Source organism: Chiloscyllium punctatum, chromosome 17 (assembly GCF_047496795.1).
Source record: "Chiloscyllium punctatum isolate Juve2018m chromosome 17, sChiPun1.3, whole genome shotgun sequence".
Classification (NCBI taxonomy): Eukaryota; Metazoa; Chordata; class Chondrichthyes; order Orectolobiformes; family Hemiscylliidae; genus Chiloscyllium; species Chiloscyllium punctatum.
In genome coordinates, this window is record NC_092755.1 from 63017874 (window position 1) to 63033679 (window position 15806).

At 42.5% G+C, this 15806-nt stretch overlaps 1 protein-coding gene across 1 annotated transcript in view; it reads right to left on the minus strand.

The window, feature by feature from the left end:
- Window positions 1-15806, minus strand: part of ksr2 (kinase suppressor of ras 2) — a 403663-nt gene that overhangs the window by 319187 nt on the left and 68670 nt on the right. The window lies entirely within an intron of this gene.

A 15806-nucleotide genomic window follows, 5' to 3' on the forward strand; every position in this document is an offset into this window, starting at 1 on the left:
TTTAAAGAGGACATGAAAAGTTCTTTACAAACGATACTTTTTTTTCTGTTTAGCAGTGAGAAAATAAACAAAATTACACAAGTTCTTGAAGAAACAATGCACAAGTGAGCTAAAAGAGCCTGAACCTACTTGTGGTGTGAACAGGTAAAGTTAAAAATCACACAACACCAGGTTATAGTCCAACAGGTTTAATTGGAAGCACACTAGCTTTCGGAGCGACGCTCCTTCATCAGGTGATTGTGTCGCTCCGAAAGCTAGTGTGCTTCCAATTAAACCTGTTGGACTATAACCTGGTGTTGTGTGATTTTTAACTTTGTACAATCCAGTCCAGCACTGGCATCTCCAAATCACGTGAACAGATAGACTGCAAACCAGGTATTGAAGTTTGGTTAGTTGTAAAAGAACTTTGGAAACTCATAGCATCAGGACGAGTGTGATCCAAATGTTACAAGGTTCATAGACATACACCTTGTTGGTGTAACCATATCTGGGAACTTTGGATTGAGCTGCATATGGGAGTGATACAAGTGCCTATAATGTAATACCATATATATTTGGTGTGTTGATTACTTAACGCAAAATAAACCTCAGTATTTTATGTATAATTCACAGCTATTAATGTTTAAATTGTGTTAATTTGGGTTTATTACAGAAAAAGTTTTGGTTTATTTGTTGCAGTAAAAATTTTATAAAGTTAAATCTTATTTGTTATCTTTCTTTGTGCTGGCATGGTAGGAGTTCCTTTCTTTTAAGATGTTATCAGTTTCTATTGAGGTTGTAACACATTACATACAGTAGTCAATGGCCAAAGTCTAATCCTGTCCCAATTTATGTCTCCAGACGTGCAAACCATCCAGTAAGATGCACTCAATAATGATCAAGGTGAATAATTTGTGGTGAGAGATATTCACATTTCCAAACTGGTTTCACAGCAAAATAAGTTTATACTGCACCTAATACCATGCATGAACATTTCCAATTGGTATTATTGTAGCCTAAGACAGAGAAATTGTTCTGAAGTTAGGAACTTATTCTGATATTGTTACACTTTCTATAACAATTTTAATGTCAATACATCTTCTGTTCAGCCTATTCTAGTTGTTTGCATTGTCACAGTGCAAGATATTTTCTAACCAACCTGTTCAGAGATGTTTATTACACACCTCTGGAGCAGGTGGGACTTGAACCCAGGCCTCCTGGCTCACAATGCAATATAAAATCCAAATAGCTTCAACATTCATGTAGTTTTCAATAAATTGCTAGAATCTAATCAGTAAACTTGATTCAGTATTTCTAAATGCAAACATTTTTGCAGCTCTAACAGAATAGGTTACATGCAAGAGGACAGAGAAGACAATTGAAAGAAAGATTAGCAACCGATTCTGTCTGAACAAACATACAGTATTCTCTAGTCTTATTTATTACCTGTAGGAAACTTTAAAACAATTTGATGCCAAAGTATCTAAAATTGTTTGAAATGTTTCAGTGTTAGAACAGAAACTCCTTAATACTTGAAGCAGCCAACCTATTTTGGGAAAAAGCATCATGATGGAGACAGAAGAAAGAAAATGTTAAGGGAAGTGAAAAGAAGGGCAGTACAGTGGCCCAGTGGTTAGTACTGCTGCCTCTCAGCACCAGGGACTTGAGTTTGATTCCAGCAGAGGGAGACTGTGTGCAGTTTGCACATTCTCCCCATGTCTGCGTGGGTTTCCTCAGGTGCTCCAGTTTCTTCCCATAGTCCAATGATGTGCAGGTTAGGTAGGTTGGCCATGTTAAGTTGTCCAGGGATGTGTAGGTGGGTGTGGATTAAGTACTTTTTGGAGGGTCAATGTGGACTTGATGGGCTAAATGCTGGTTGGTATTTGACGAATAGAACTGAACCTCAGGTTTATCTTTCCTTATCTTAAAAATTCAGCGAAACAGATCTTAGAAGGAAAGCAAAACAAATTGGAAAGCTTTGCTGTTGTAGAAAATGTTGAAGATAAAGCATGATAAATAGAAAGTACAATACAGTAAATTCCCCAATTACTGATACTCTAGAATTCTCATGAAACTGCCTTCTTTTAGTTCAGTTTATTTCATTTTATTTGATTTATTTAATTCAGTTTAAATGTATTAACTGGATCCCTGTTAAGAATTTTGAAAACTATGTGAACAATGAATTTATGAATGTTTATGATGCAATTTGAGTTTGTTTAGTGAAGACTGTACAAATTAGCAGCCTGGAGTAAATACCCCACCTCTGCCCATGTGGTGCATCCTGACGGTACATACTAGGAAAGTGTGTGCACCGACCAGCCTATGATTTTCTGCACTTTTTTTTCCAAAAGAGTCAACAAGCAAATGGTTCTAATACATTCAACTGAATCAAATTGATGCTGGAGACCTGAAACACACACAGAGAATGTTCTTCTGAAGAACAGTCATACTGGAGTAGAAACATTAAATTTGTTTCAATCTGCACCGTTGCTGCCAAACCTACTGAATTTCTTCTGAATTTATCTGTTGTGTAAATGAAAAGTTCCATTAATCTCCACAGGATGGCAGTATATTACCATTATACGTTTTAGATCAAATATGGCACACCATGCAGAATGTAAACATAACGCTTTGTAGAATCATAGAATAATCCAGCACAGAAGGAGCATATTTGGCCCACTATACCTGTGGCAAATCTTTCAAAGAGTTATTCAATTGTTCCTATGCACTGTTCTTTCCCCACAATTGGAATTGCAGTTTATTTCCTAAGTAGTTACCTAACTCCCTTTCAAAAGTTATTTATGGATTCTGCATCTACCTTTAATTCCAGATCAGATCGACATACGTTGTTTTTCATGCGTCCTCTGGTTCTTTCCCCAATTACCTTAAACCTATACAAAAGCAAAACACTGTGGATGTTTGAAATGTGAAATAAAAGCTGAAAAAAATGTTAGAAATACTCAGCAGATCAGGCTGCCTTTGCGAAAACAAAAACAGTTAACACCTCTGGTCGATGATCTGTCATCTGACCTCTCCATAAACTATGTATATGAACTTTTATTAAATGCTTGAAAAATGTTTATGCTAATGAATCCCTCTTGCCTCTGCATGAAAATGTTGCCCGAGGTCTCTTTTACATTTTTCTCTTCTCACTTTAAACCTATGTCCACTAGTTTTGGACTCCCCTACCCCTTGGAAAAAACCTTGCTATTCACCTATTCATGCCTCTCACAATTTTATAAGCTTCAATAAGGACACCCCTCAGCTTCCAATGCTCCAGGGAAAATAGCCTTAGCCTATGTAGCCTCTCCCTATAGTTCAAACCCTGCAACCCTGGCAACATCCTTGTAAATCTTTTCTGAACCCTTTCAATGTTGTGGATTACAGAAAAACTATTACATGAAAACTGTGTTGTTACCAATAGCTGTTCTAATTCAAACTGTTTTGACCTGGTCTGGCTAGTCTTCAATTACGCCACTCATATTTTTTGCTCCTAACTGACACTTCTCACTTCTGTCACTACAAAGTATTTCATTATTAATCTCACTGTTATGGAGCTGAGAAGAGCATCAATATTTAAACTAAGCTCAATGAGTTCTAAACAAAAAAACTGATTCTGTTTTCCACAAATCAACTGGACACAGTAGGGGAGTGAATTTTTAATCCTAATAAATGAGTGGGTTTGGGTTGGATAAGAGGTAAACACTTTAAAAGTTTCAAACTTAGACAAAGCCACCTCAAAACCTGCCTATTTCCAATTTCAATGAGATCAGAGTACACGTGAAGGGATCACTTATACTCCAATGAAGCTGTGTATCTCAGATTTTAATTTCCCTATTCCAGCTCTCACACCGGCTGGCGAAGGTTTCAGCCGGGCTTTGGGAAAATTAGCAGTTAAAGGGAGAAGAAGAATTAATGGTGGGGCCGAGGGTAGTGTTCCAGAACCAAGGGACCTAGAGGTTTAGGCATGTAACTCTTTGAAATTTGCGTCACAGGTAAACAGGGTGATTAAGAAGACATTTAGCATGTCTGCCTTCTTGAACATAGAAGTTGGGAGGTCATGTTAAGGATGTACAAGGCCTATTCTGGAGTACTATGCCCAATTCACCATGTTATAGGAAGGACATTATTAAACTGGAGAGGGTTAGATTAGATTCCCTGCACTGTGGAAACAGGCCCTTCAGCCCAACAAGTCCATACCGACCCTCCGAAGAGCAACCGTCCCAGACCCATACCCCTACATTTACCCCTGACTAATGTACCTAACACTACGGGCAATTTAGCATTGTCAGTTCACCTAACCTGCACATCTTTAGACTGTGGGAGGAAACCGGAGCACCCAGAGGAAAGCCATGCAGACACGGGGAGAATGTGCAAACTCCACACAGTTGCCAGAGGTTGGAATTGAACCCGGCTCCCAGGCGCTGTGAGGCAGCAGTGCTAACCAATGAGCTACCGTGTCGCCCACGGTTCAAAAAAGATTGACCAGGATGTTACCAAGAATGGATGGTTTGAGATATAAAAATAGACTGGAAATACTGGAACATAGGAGGTTGAGAAGTGATCTTGTAGAAGTTTATGAAATCCTAAGAAGCATAGATAAGGTGAATGACAAGGGTCGATCCCCCAGGGTGAGGAAGTTCAAAACTAGAGGCATGTCATTAAGGTGAGAGGAGAAAGATTTTAAAAAGACAATGGAATTACTTTTTTTTAAACACAGAGTGATTCATAGAACATTGAACTGTTCAACATAGGAAATTAAACTAATCCCTCCTACTTGTCTTTGGTCAATATCCCTCCATTCCTTGCATATTCATGTGCATATCTAAAAGTCTCTTAAATGCCCCTATCATGTCTGCCTCCATTATTACCCCGGCAGCGATCTACATTTCCATCCAAGTCATCAGAATCAGCAGAGATCCCAGTACAGATCCCTGCAGAACACCACTAGTCACGGGCCTCCAGCATGAAAAAAAGCCTTCCACCACCTTCTGCTTTCTATGGGCAAGCCAATTCTGAATGTATGCAGCCATGTCACCATGTGGATACCATGCATCTTAATCTTCTGGATTAGCCTACCATTAGCAACCTTGTTGAAAGCCTTACAAAAATCCATATAGACAGCATCCACTGCTCTACCCTCATCGATCACCTTTGTCATCTCCTCAAAAAGTTCAATCAGTCAGTAAGACATGATCTGCCCTGCACAAAGCCATGTCCCGAATTAGGCTATGCTTTTCCAAATGTGCATAAATCCTATCCCCAATAATTCTCTCCAATAGCTTCCCAACCACCACTGTAAGACTTACTAATCTATAGTTTCCTGGATTATCCTTATTCCCTTCTTGAACAGAGGAACAACATTAATTACTTGTCAGTCCTCCAGGACCTCACTAGTGGCTAATGAGGATACAAAGATCTTGGTTGAGGCCTCAGCAATTTCCACTCTTGCCTCTCTCAATAACCTGGGGTAGATACCATCAGGCCCTGGAGACATCTCCACCTTAATACTCTTCAAGATACCAAACACCACTTCTTTCTTGGTCTCAAAATGCGCTAACATGCTCCACACAAATCTCATTATCCTCCATGTCCTTCTCCTGGTGAATACCAACACAAAGTACTCATTTAAGATCTCACCCAACTCCTTTGCGTCCAAGCACAAGTTCTCTCCTTGAGCCTTGAGTGGTCCTACCTTCTCCTTAATTATCCTCTGTTTTTAATATATGTGCAGAATGCCTAGGGATTCTCTTTAACCCGATTTGCCAAGGTAATTTCATGCCCCTGCTTGCTCTTCCCTCCTTGAGTTCTTTCCTGCTTTCTTTATATTCTCCATGGGCCCTGTCCAATTTTAGCTTCCTAAACCTTAAATATGCTTCTTTTTCCCTTTTGACTAAATTTGTATCTCTCATTATCCAAGGGTCCTTTACCCTGCCATCCTGGTCTTTCCTCCTTATTGGATCATGCTGGTCCTGAACTCTGATCAGCAAGCCTTTAAACAATTCCCACATATCATGTGGACTTGCCTGATAACAGCTCCTCACAATTAACACTCCTAGCTCCTGCCTATTACTGACATAATTTGCCCTTCCCCAACTTATCACCTTGCCACAACATCCTGAAATTCTTATTCATAGCTATCTTAAAACTTAAGTAGTTGTGGTCACTGTTTCCAAAATGCTCTCCCACTGAAAGGTCAATCACCTGGCCAGGTTCATTAGCCAGTACAGGGTCCAGTATGGCCCCTCATCTAGCTGGACTATCCATATACTGTTTCAAAAAAAAAAGTCTTGGATACAGTTAACAAATTCTGCCCTGTCTAAGCCTCTTGCTCCAACGGAGTCCCAGTCAATATTGAGGTATTTAAAGTCACCCACTGTGACAACTCTTTTTATTGCATCTTTCCATAATCTGCCAACATGTTCCTCAATGGCTCGGTGGCTGTTGAAGGGCCTATAGAATAATCCACTCATGTTACTTTTGAGCTGTACCCATCTTGCCTCAGTGAATGAGCCCTCCGCATGTCCTTTCTGCATGCTGATATAACATTCTATCTGATTAACAATGCAACTCCTCCACCTCTTTTACCTTCCTTTCTATCTCATCTAAAACAAAGAAACCCTGGAACGCTGAGCAGCCAGTCCAATCCCTCTCTCAACCAAGTCTCAGTAATGCCCACAACATCAGTCCCATGTACTGATTCAGGCTCGAAGCTCATTTGCCTTACCTATAATACTCCTTGCATTGAAATAAACACACTTCAGTCCATTAGTACCATTGTGCTCATTTACTTATCTTAGCCTGTCCTTTCTTTCTGATTTACTGGTCCTAACATGTACCTTCCCCTCAATCCCTCCACTTTCTGACTTGCTGCTCTGGTTCCCAGCCCCCTGCCACCCTGGTTTGTGTGTAGAATGAACTGCCAGAGAAAGTGGCGGATGCAGGTACAGTTATTACATTTTAAAGACACTTAGTTAGGTTCATGAATAGGAAAGGTTTTGATGGATATGGGCCAAACACAGGCAGGTGGGACTAGTTTAGTTGGGATTTTGTTCAGCATGGACCGGATGGACCAATGTTTCCGTGCTGTATGACTCTACGACCCAGACTGTGAAGAACAGGATAGCTCTTTTCCAGCACTGCTTGTAGGTCTTGAGCAAGTGTTCCCTCAACACCCAGTATCAGCAAACCTGCCAACCTTTTGCTCAAATATGAGATACCTGACCCTTCCAGCAAAATGTGAAATAGACCAGATATTTTTCAAAATTAGTAATGATATCTTAGGCCCAATCATGAGTTTGTATGATAATGCAACAAGAAATAAGCTGATCAGAGTTCCCATAGTGCAAGTTTTGGGTTCAGATGAAGCTAACTGTTTCATTTTGTCACTATTCAATAATAATGTAAGTGGTGTGGTGTCGTGTCCGCCAATAACAGGATGCTATTGTCATGCCAAAAAGAGGTTCTGCCTGCCACATAGATGAGCAATGTGATTTGTGAATTTCAGTGCCAGTATGATGTTAAGCAGGTAGGCCATATGTACCAAAGACTGGCAAATGATAGAAACTGGCTTATCCCTTTCAGTCTTCGCAACAAGCAAGATACCTAAACAACCCACTCTTGCAAAACACAATATAGTGTCCACGATTGGATAGTATTTGTGTCTGAGTATCAGATTTCCTGTATGTGTAGTTCTTTGTTTTTTATTTTATCACAAAAGAATAGATTATATGATTAAAATCACATTGCTATTTGTGGAAGCTTGTTGAGCACAATTTGGGTGCCGTGTTCCCTAGATTACAGTGGTGACTGCACTTCAAAAGTACTTCATTTACTGTAATGTAACTAGAGGGCATAGGTTTAAGATGAGAGGGGAAAGATTTAAAAGGGACTTAAGGGGCAACTTTTTCACACAGACAGTAAGTGGTAAAGTGGGTATAATTACAACATTTAAAACACATTTGGACAGGGACATGGATTGGAAAGTTTGAGAGGGGTATGGGTCAAATGCAGGAAAATGAGACTGTTCAGTTTAGGAAACCTGGTCGGCTTGGATGAGTTGGGCCAAAGGGCCTATTTCTGCACTATATACTTCCATGATACTATAAATAATGTGTGAAGAATTATGGTAACAACCAAATCAGGATTATTAGATAGGCTCACAGTGTACCATTTTGCATGTACTGGAGGCTATATATGTCCCTGCTCTTTGCTGACAGAAAGAACAAACACAGACTGTTATGATCACAACTGATGTTATTACCAGCCAATATATTGAATATGTATATGGAAGTAATGAATTTAGTGCTACGAAGATAGCGTGAGAGAATGGGACGAGCTGGTTGCTCTTTTGGGAGCAGGTACAGACACAATAGGTTGAATGGCCTTCTTCTATACTGGAAAAGTCTATGATTCTCTGATGCTAAGTCAGATGCCAGACAGAAATCTGGCTTGAGAGATCATACTTTGTTTTGATATGTTTTGGCTTTAGCAAAGGTGTCTCTTGCTGAAACTCAAGGAGCAATGCAGATTTTGCTTTAATAATAAGACAGAAGCTTATCAACAAGAATCAAGATAAAATAGGATGAGCTAAACCAACTACTTATAATACAAATTGACAGATTTTCAAATAATGTAAAATTACAATGCCATTAATCCCAACACACTCCTTTAATTTTTTTTAAAGGCAGCTTTTACTTATTAACCAAAACAAACCATTGGTACAGTACCCAATATCTCAACTCATACAAAACTCACATCAGAGTCCATATACCTAACACCTCATTAAGCTTAAATCACTTGTGACTTAAACTCTTAGATTGGAACTGCAGATAGCTCCACAAGGAACCTATCATACAACTGGATTTAAATATAGTCAGCTTTAAGTAACCCTGTCAGGGTTTTATCTCAACATCTCTATTCTGGGACAAACCCTAACTCTTCGCTCCAGGGTGACCAAGTTGACTATAATAATTCCCTTATCAAGAGCATTGATCTACAATTCATCTTATTCCAAGGACCAAACAGGATTGCTCAAAACTCAAAAGTAAAACTAAAATCAAAAGTTCCCCTTGGTAAGCTGCAGATATTTCCTCAAGCTTTAAAAGGAAAGGTTTCAGAAGTAACGAACAAACCCTAAAGCCCTATTGTTTACATTGCTGGATCACAAAACAATCTAAGAGAAAACAGATCTATTAGTGCTGCACAACAAACCTATTTACTCTAAAGATAGGTCTAAAATACTATTTCAAAAGAAATCACAATGGCTAAAGAAATACTTACAAGTTCTTTATTATCATCAGACACAAAGAAAACCTACAGGCTACAAACTTAATAGACAGAAACCCATAGTTACACTTAGTATTAAGGATTTATACACTTAATGATAAGGTCCTAGTGCGTACTGCCAAACAAAGAGACCTTGGAGTGCAGGTTCCTAGTTCCTTGAAAGTAGAGTCGTAGGTAGATAGGATAGTGAAGAAGGCATTTAGTACGCTTGCATTTATTGGTCAGTACATTGAGTATAGGAGTTGGGAGGTTATGTTGCAGCTGTGCAGGACATTAGTCAGGCCACTTTTGGAATGCTGCATGCAATTCCGGTCTCTCTGCAATAGGGAAGATGTTGGGAAACTTGAAAGGCTTCAGAAAAGGACGCTGCCAGGGTTGGAGGGTTTGAGCTATAGGGATAGGCTGGGGCTATTTTCCCTGGGCTGACCTTATGAAGGTTTACAAAATCATGAGGGGCACGGATAGGGTAAATAGATAAGGTTGTTTCCCTGGGGAGGGGGAGTCCAAAACTCAAGAACATAGGTTTAAGGTGAGCGGGGAAAGATTTAAAAGGGATCTCAGGGACAACATTTTCACGCAGAAGGTGGTGTGTGTATGGAATGAGCTGCCAGAGGAAGTCATGGAAGCTGGTAAAATTACAACATTTAAAAGGCATCCAGATGGGTATATGAATAGGAAGGGCTTAGAGAATATGGCATAATGCTGGCAAATGGGACTAAATTTATTTAGGGTATGGTCGGCATGGACAAATTAGACCAAAGGGAGCAATCCTATTTAGTCCTTGGAATAAGATGAATTGTAGATCAATGCTCTATATAAGGGAATAATTATAGTGAACTTGGTCTTCTGAGAGCAAAGAGTTAGAGTTTGCCCCAGAATAGAGGTGTTAAGATAAAACCCTGACAGAGTTACTTTAACCCCGCCCCCAAGCCAATCTCTGTTCGCATGCCTAACCCTGCCCCCATGCCGATCTCTGTCCCCACGGTGAACCCCACGCCCGCTCTGATCTCCATCTCCATCCCCACCCCGATTCCCGCCCCCATGCCCAACCCTGCCCCCACGCCTAACCCCATCCCCACTCCCAGCTCCAGCCCCACACCAGGTCCTAGCTCCCAGCCCTGCCATATTTTCACCATCCCTCCAGAACTACCCCTTTCGGAGGATGAAAGATCAGTCCTTGGCAGAGGCCTCACCTTCGTTCCCCTACGCACTCGGATTAACGAGTTCAACACGCAGCGAGACATTGAACAATTCTTCCGCCGCCTTCGCCTCTGCACCTACTTCTTCAACCAGGATTCTTGCCCACTCTGACGACCTCTTCTCCCGCCTCCAACACACCCCATCCACCTGGACACCCCATGCTGGCCTCTTACCTGCCCACGATCTCTTCATAGCCAACTGCCGCCGCGACATTAACTGCCTCAACCTCTCCACCCCTCTCACCCACTCCAACTTCTCACCCTTGGAACGTGCAGCCCTCCACTCCCTCCGTTCCAACCCCAACCTCACTATTAAACCGGCACACAAGGGAGGCGCAGTGGTAGTTTGGCGCACCGATCTTTACACCGCTGAGACTAAACGCCAGCTCGCAGACACCTCCTCCTATTTCCCCCTTGACCATGACCCCACCTCCCACCACCAAACCATCATCTCCCAGACCATCCATAACCTCATCTCCTCAGAGGATCGTCCATCCACTGCCTCCAACCTCATAGTCCCACAACCCCACACCGCCCATTTCTACCTCTTGCCCAAAATCCACAAACCTGACTGCCTCAGCCGACCCATTGTCTCAGCCTGCTCCTGCCCCACCGAACTCATCTCTGCATACCTTGACTCGGTCCTGTCCCCCTTAGTCCAAGAAATCCCCATCTACGTTCGGGAGACCACCCATGCCCTCCACCTCCTCCATGATTTTCGCTTCCCCGGTCCCCAACGCCTTATCTTCACCATGGACATCCAGTCCCTGTACACCTCCATCCCCCATCACAAAGGACTCAAAGCCCTCCGCTTCTTCCTTTCCCGCTGTACCAACCAGTACCCTTCCACTGACACCCTCCTTCGACTGACTAAGCTGGTCCTCACTCTGAACAACTTCTCTTTCCAATCCTCACACTTCCTCCAAACCAAAGGAGTAGCCATGGGCACCCGCATGGGCCCCAGCTATGCCTGCCTCTTTGTAGGATATGTGGAACAGTCCATCTTCCACAGCTACAATGGCACCATCCCCCACCTTTTCCTCCGCTACTTCGACTGTATCGGCTCTGCCTCATGCTCCCACGAGAAGGTTGAACAGATCATCCATTTTACTAACACCTTCCACCCCGACCTCAAATTTACCTGGACCGTCTCAGACTCCTCCCTCCCTTTCCTAGACCTCTCCATTTCTCCCTCGGGCAACTGAATCAACACGGACATTTACTATAAACCAACCGACTTCCACAGCTACCTAGACTACACCTCCTCCCACCCTGCCCCCTGTAAAAACGCCATCCCATATTCCCAATTCCTTCGTCTCCGCCGCATCTGCTCCCAGGAGGTCCGGTTCCAATACCGAACAACCCAGATGGCCTCCTTCTTCAAAGACGGCAATTTCCCCTCAGACATTGTCGACGATGCTCTCCACGCATCTCCTCTACTTCCCGCTCCTCCGCCCTTGAACCCTGCCCCTCCAATCGCTACCAGGACAGAACCCCACTGGTCCTCACCTACCACCCCACCAACCTCCATATACATCGTATCATCCGTCGTCATTTCTGCCACCTCCAAACGGACCCCACCACCAGGGATATATTTCCCTCCCCTCCCCTATCAGCTTTCCAAAAAGACCACTCCCTCCGTGATTCCCTCGTCAGGTCCACACCCCCCACCAACCCAACCTCCACTCCCGGCACCTTCCCCTGCAACCGCAAGAAATGCAAAACTTGCGCCCACACCTCCCCCCTTACTTGCCTCCATTGCCCCAAGGGATCCTTGCATATCCACCACAAATTCACCTGCACCTCCACACATATCATTTACTGCATCCGCTGCACCTGATGTGGCCTCCTCTATATTGGGGAGACAGGCCGCCTACTTGCGGAACGTTTCAGAGAACACCTCTGGGTCACCCGGACCAACCAACCCAACCACCCCATGGCTCAACACTTCAACTCCCCCTCCCACTCCACCAAGGACATGCAGGTCCTTGGACTCCTCCATTGCCAGACTATAGCAACACAACGGCTGGAGGAAAAGCGCCTCATCTTCCGCCTAGGAACCCTCCAACCACAAGGGATGAACTCAGATTTCTCCAGTTTCCTCATTTCCCCTCCCCCACCTTGTCTCAGTCCCAATCCTCAAATTCAGCACTACCTTCCTAACCTGCAATCTTCTTCCTGACCTCTCCACTCCCACCCCCACTCTGGCCTATCACTCTCACCTTATCACCCTCACCTTAACCTCCTTCCACCTATCGCATTTCCAATGCCCCTCCCCCAAGTCCCTCCTCCCTACCTTTTATCTTAGCCTGCTTGGCACACTTTCCTCATTCCTGAAGAAGGGCTCATGTCTGAAACGTCGATTCTCCTGCTCCTTGGATGCTGCCCGACCTGCTGCGCTTTTCCAGCAACACATTTTCAGCAGTGTTACTTAAAGCTGGCTATATTTAAACTCAGTTGTATGAAATGTTCTTTGTGGAGCTATCTGCAGTTCCAATCTAAGAGTTTAAGTCACAAGTGATTTAAGCCTTATGAGGTGTTAGGTACATGGACTCTGAGGTGAGTTTTGTATGAGTTGAGAGATGATGCTGTACATCTCTTTGACTCTATGACTCTATAAATGTACAATATGCAGCTTGCATCACAATGCACTGGACCTGCTTCAACTCAAAGTTGATGACAGTCACTCTCTGGTTCATTTCTCAAGGTAATGCTTTGATCTATCAGAGCCATTCATCTGCTTTAAAATTTAAGTTAAGCTTGGCAATTGTTAGTCATCATTAACTGGTGCATTTCCCATAGCAATGCCTCTACCGATCAGAATCTATTCACCAACCAATCAGCACACTTCTCTCAAAAAGTATCACTATTGTTTTCCCCTTTGGAGTTTCTTGAGAATTGCCCCAATGAGTGTAAATTGAAAAGCTTCTACAAAATGTATCTTCTTTTTAAATCAAAACTCAACATGCCATTCATCCACTCATATCAATTTCTTCCTGGCCTGCAAAATCAGGAAACTCATTATCTCCTTCTTTCCTATATGTAATGGGTTCTGAAATCACAAACTGGGCAAAGCCACTTTCAATTGACGTAAATTAGCTTCTCTGCAACTCATCAACAAATCTGCACCTTCCACATGATGCACTGCTATTTCAGCTTATGAATTTTAAAAAAACTGCAAAGACAAATCTGTGTTGAAAACAGGTCTTGAAAATTCCAGAAGAAATCGTGTGTTTGATTGTAAGCTAGAAATAAGAGTTCACACATTGTTTCAAAGAAGGCATTTGGTACGCTTGCCATTACTGTTCAGTGCATTGAGTATAGGAATTGGGAGATCATGTTGCGGCTGTATAGGACATTGCTTAAGCCGCTTTTGGAATACTGCATTCAATTCTTGTCTCCCTGCTGAGGGTAAGTTGTGAAACTTGAAAGGATTCAGAAAGTTGTAGGTAGATAGGATAGTGAAGAATGCTTTCCTTTATTGGTCAGAGTATTGAGTACAGGAGTTGGGAGGTCATGCTGCGGCTGTACAGGATATTGGTTCGGCCACTGTTGGGATATTACATGCAGTTCTGGTCTCCTTCCTATTGGAAAGATGTTGTGAAACTTGAAAAAGGTTCAGAAAAGATTTACAAGAACTTTGCCAGGGTTGGAGGATTTGAGCTATAGGGAGAGGTTGAATAGGCTAGGGCTGTTTTACCTGGAGCGTCAGAGGCTGAGGGGGTGACCTTATAGATGTGTAAAAAATCATGACTGTCATGGATAAGATAAATAGACAAAATCTTTTCCCTGGGGTGGGAAAGTCTAGAACTAGAGAGCATAGGTTTAGGGTGAGAGGAGAAAGATATAAAAGAGACCTAAGAGGCACTGAGGGCGGTACGTGTATGGAATGAGCTGACAGAGGAAGTGGTGGAGGCTAGTACAATTGCAACATTTGAAAGGCATCTGGATTGGTATACGAATAGGAACGGTTTGAAGGGATATGGGCCGGATGCTGGCAAGTGGGACTAGATTAGGTTGGGATATCTGGTCGGCATGGACAAGTTGGACGGAAGGGTCTGTTTCCGTGCTGTACATCTCTATGGCTCTATGACTCTATGACTCTCAGAGATTTATCAGGATGATGCCAGAATTTGTGCTATAGAGAAAGGTTGAATAGGCTGGAACTATTTTCCCTGGAGCATCAGAGACAGAGAGATGATCTTACAGACATTTATAAAATCATGAGGGGCACGGATAGGTTGAATAGCCCGGGTCCTTTCACCAGGGGAGTCCAAAACTGGAGGGCATAGGTTTAACGTGAGAGAGGGAAAAGATTGAAAAGGGACGTCAGGGGCAACGTTTTCATGCAGAGGGTGGTGTGTGTATGGAATGAGCTGCCAGAGAAAGTGGGGGAAGCTAGTACAATTACAACATTTAAAAGGAATCTCGATGGGTATATGAATTGGAAGGGTTTAGAGGGATGTGATCCAAATGCTGGCAAATGATACTAGGTTAATTTAGGATGTCTGATCTGCAAGGATGAGTTGGACCGAATGGTCTGTTTCCGTGCTGAACATATTTATGACTCTATGACTGTATTATGGTGAGGATTTTCATACTGTATCTAGCTCCTTCTAAACATGTGGAAAACTCATGAAGGGCCATTAATTATTGGTAAAATGATCACACTTCTGAATCACCATTATCAGCCATATACTGCCACTATAAAGAACAGGGATAACTACGAATGCGAAGGGCTGGTGACCTGAATGTGAACAGTGTGTTATGAGTTAACAGATGATACAAAGTGAATCAGATTGTTATGTGTGTGCTTGACTCTAATTAAAATTGTCCTGTTTCACAGCAGTAGTTTTGATGTGAATCGTTTCTAAGACTGAGTGCAATAGGGAACCCACTGTGTCTTTTACAATACTTCTCTATTGACCAGAGCCTGTGTTAAGATCAACCAAACTCTGTAGTTATTTCTAGCTTCACAGCAGTGTGTCAAATGAAAGCAAGAGTGACCATAGCACATGCTGTGCTGATCTTCAAACTAATACAAAAATGATTGTGTTCACTAATCCCCACCTCCTTCATTGCAAATGCAGTGATGTTACAGCCCATCTCTTTCACACTGAATCCAAAGTTTTACTGTCACATTGCATGCAAAGTGAATTAACCAAGAGCTATACTGACCCTGCATTAGAGACTATATTGTCTCTTAGTCAGAATAAGGAAATTTCCAGGATCAAAAACATCCAAGTGCAGTCAGAAATGGACATGAGTAGAAACTGTCATAGCTGTTCATAAAGTTATCATTGATAATTATTACTTAAACTTGGTCAATTAACAAGGAAA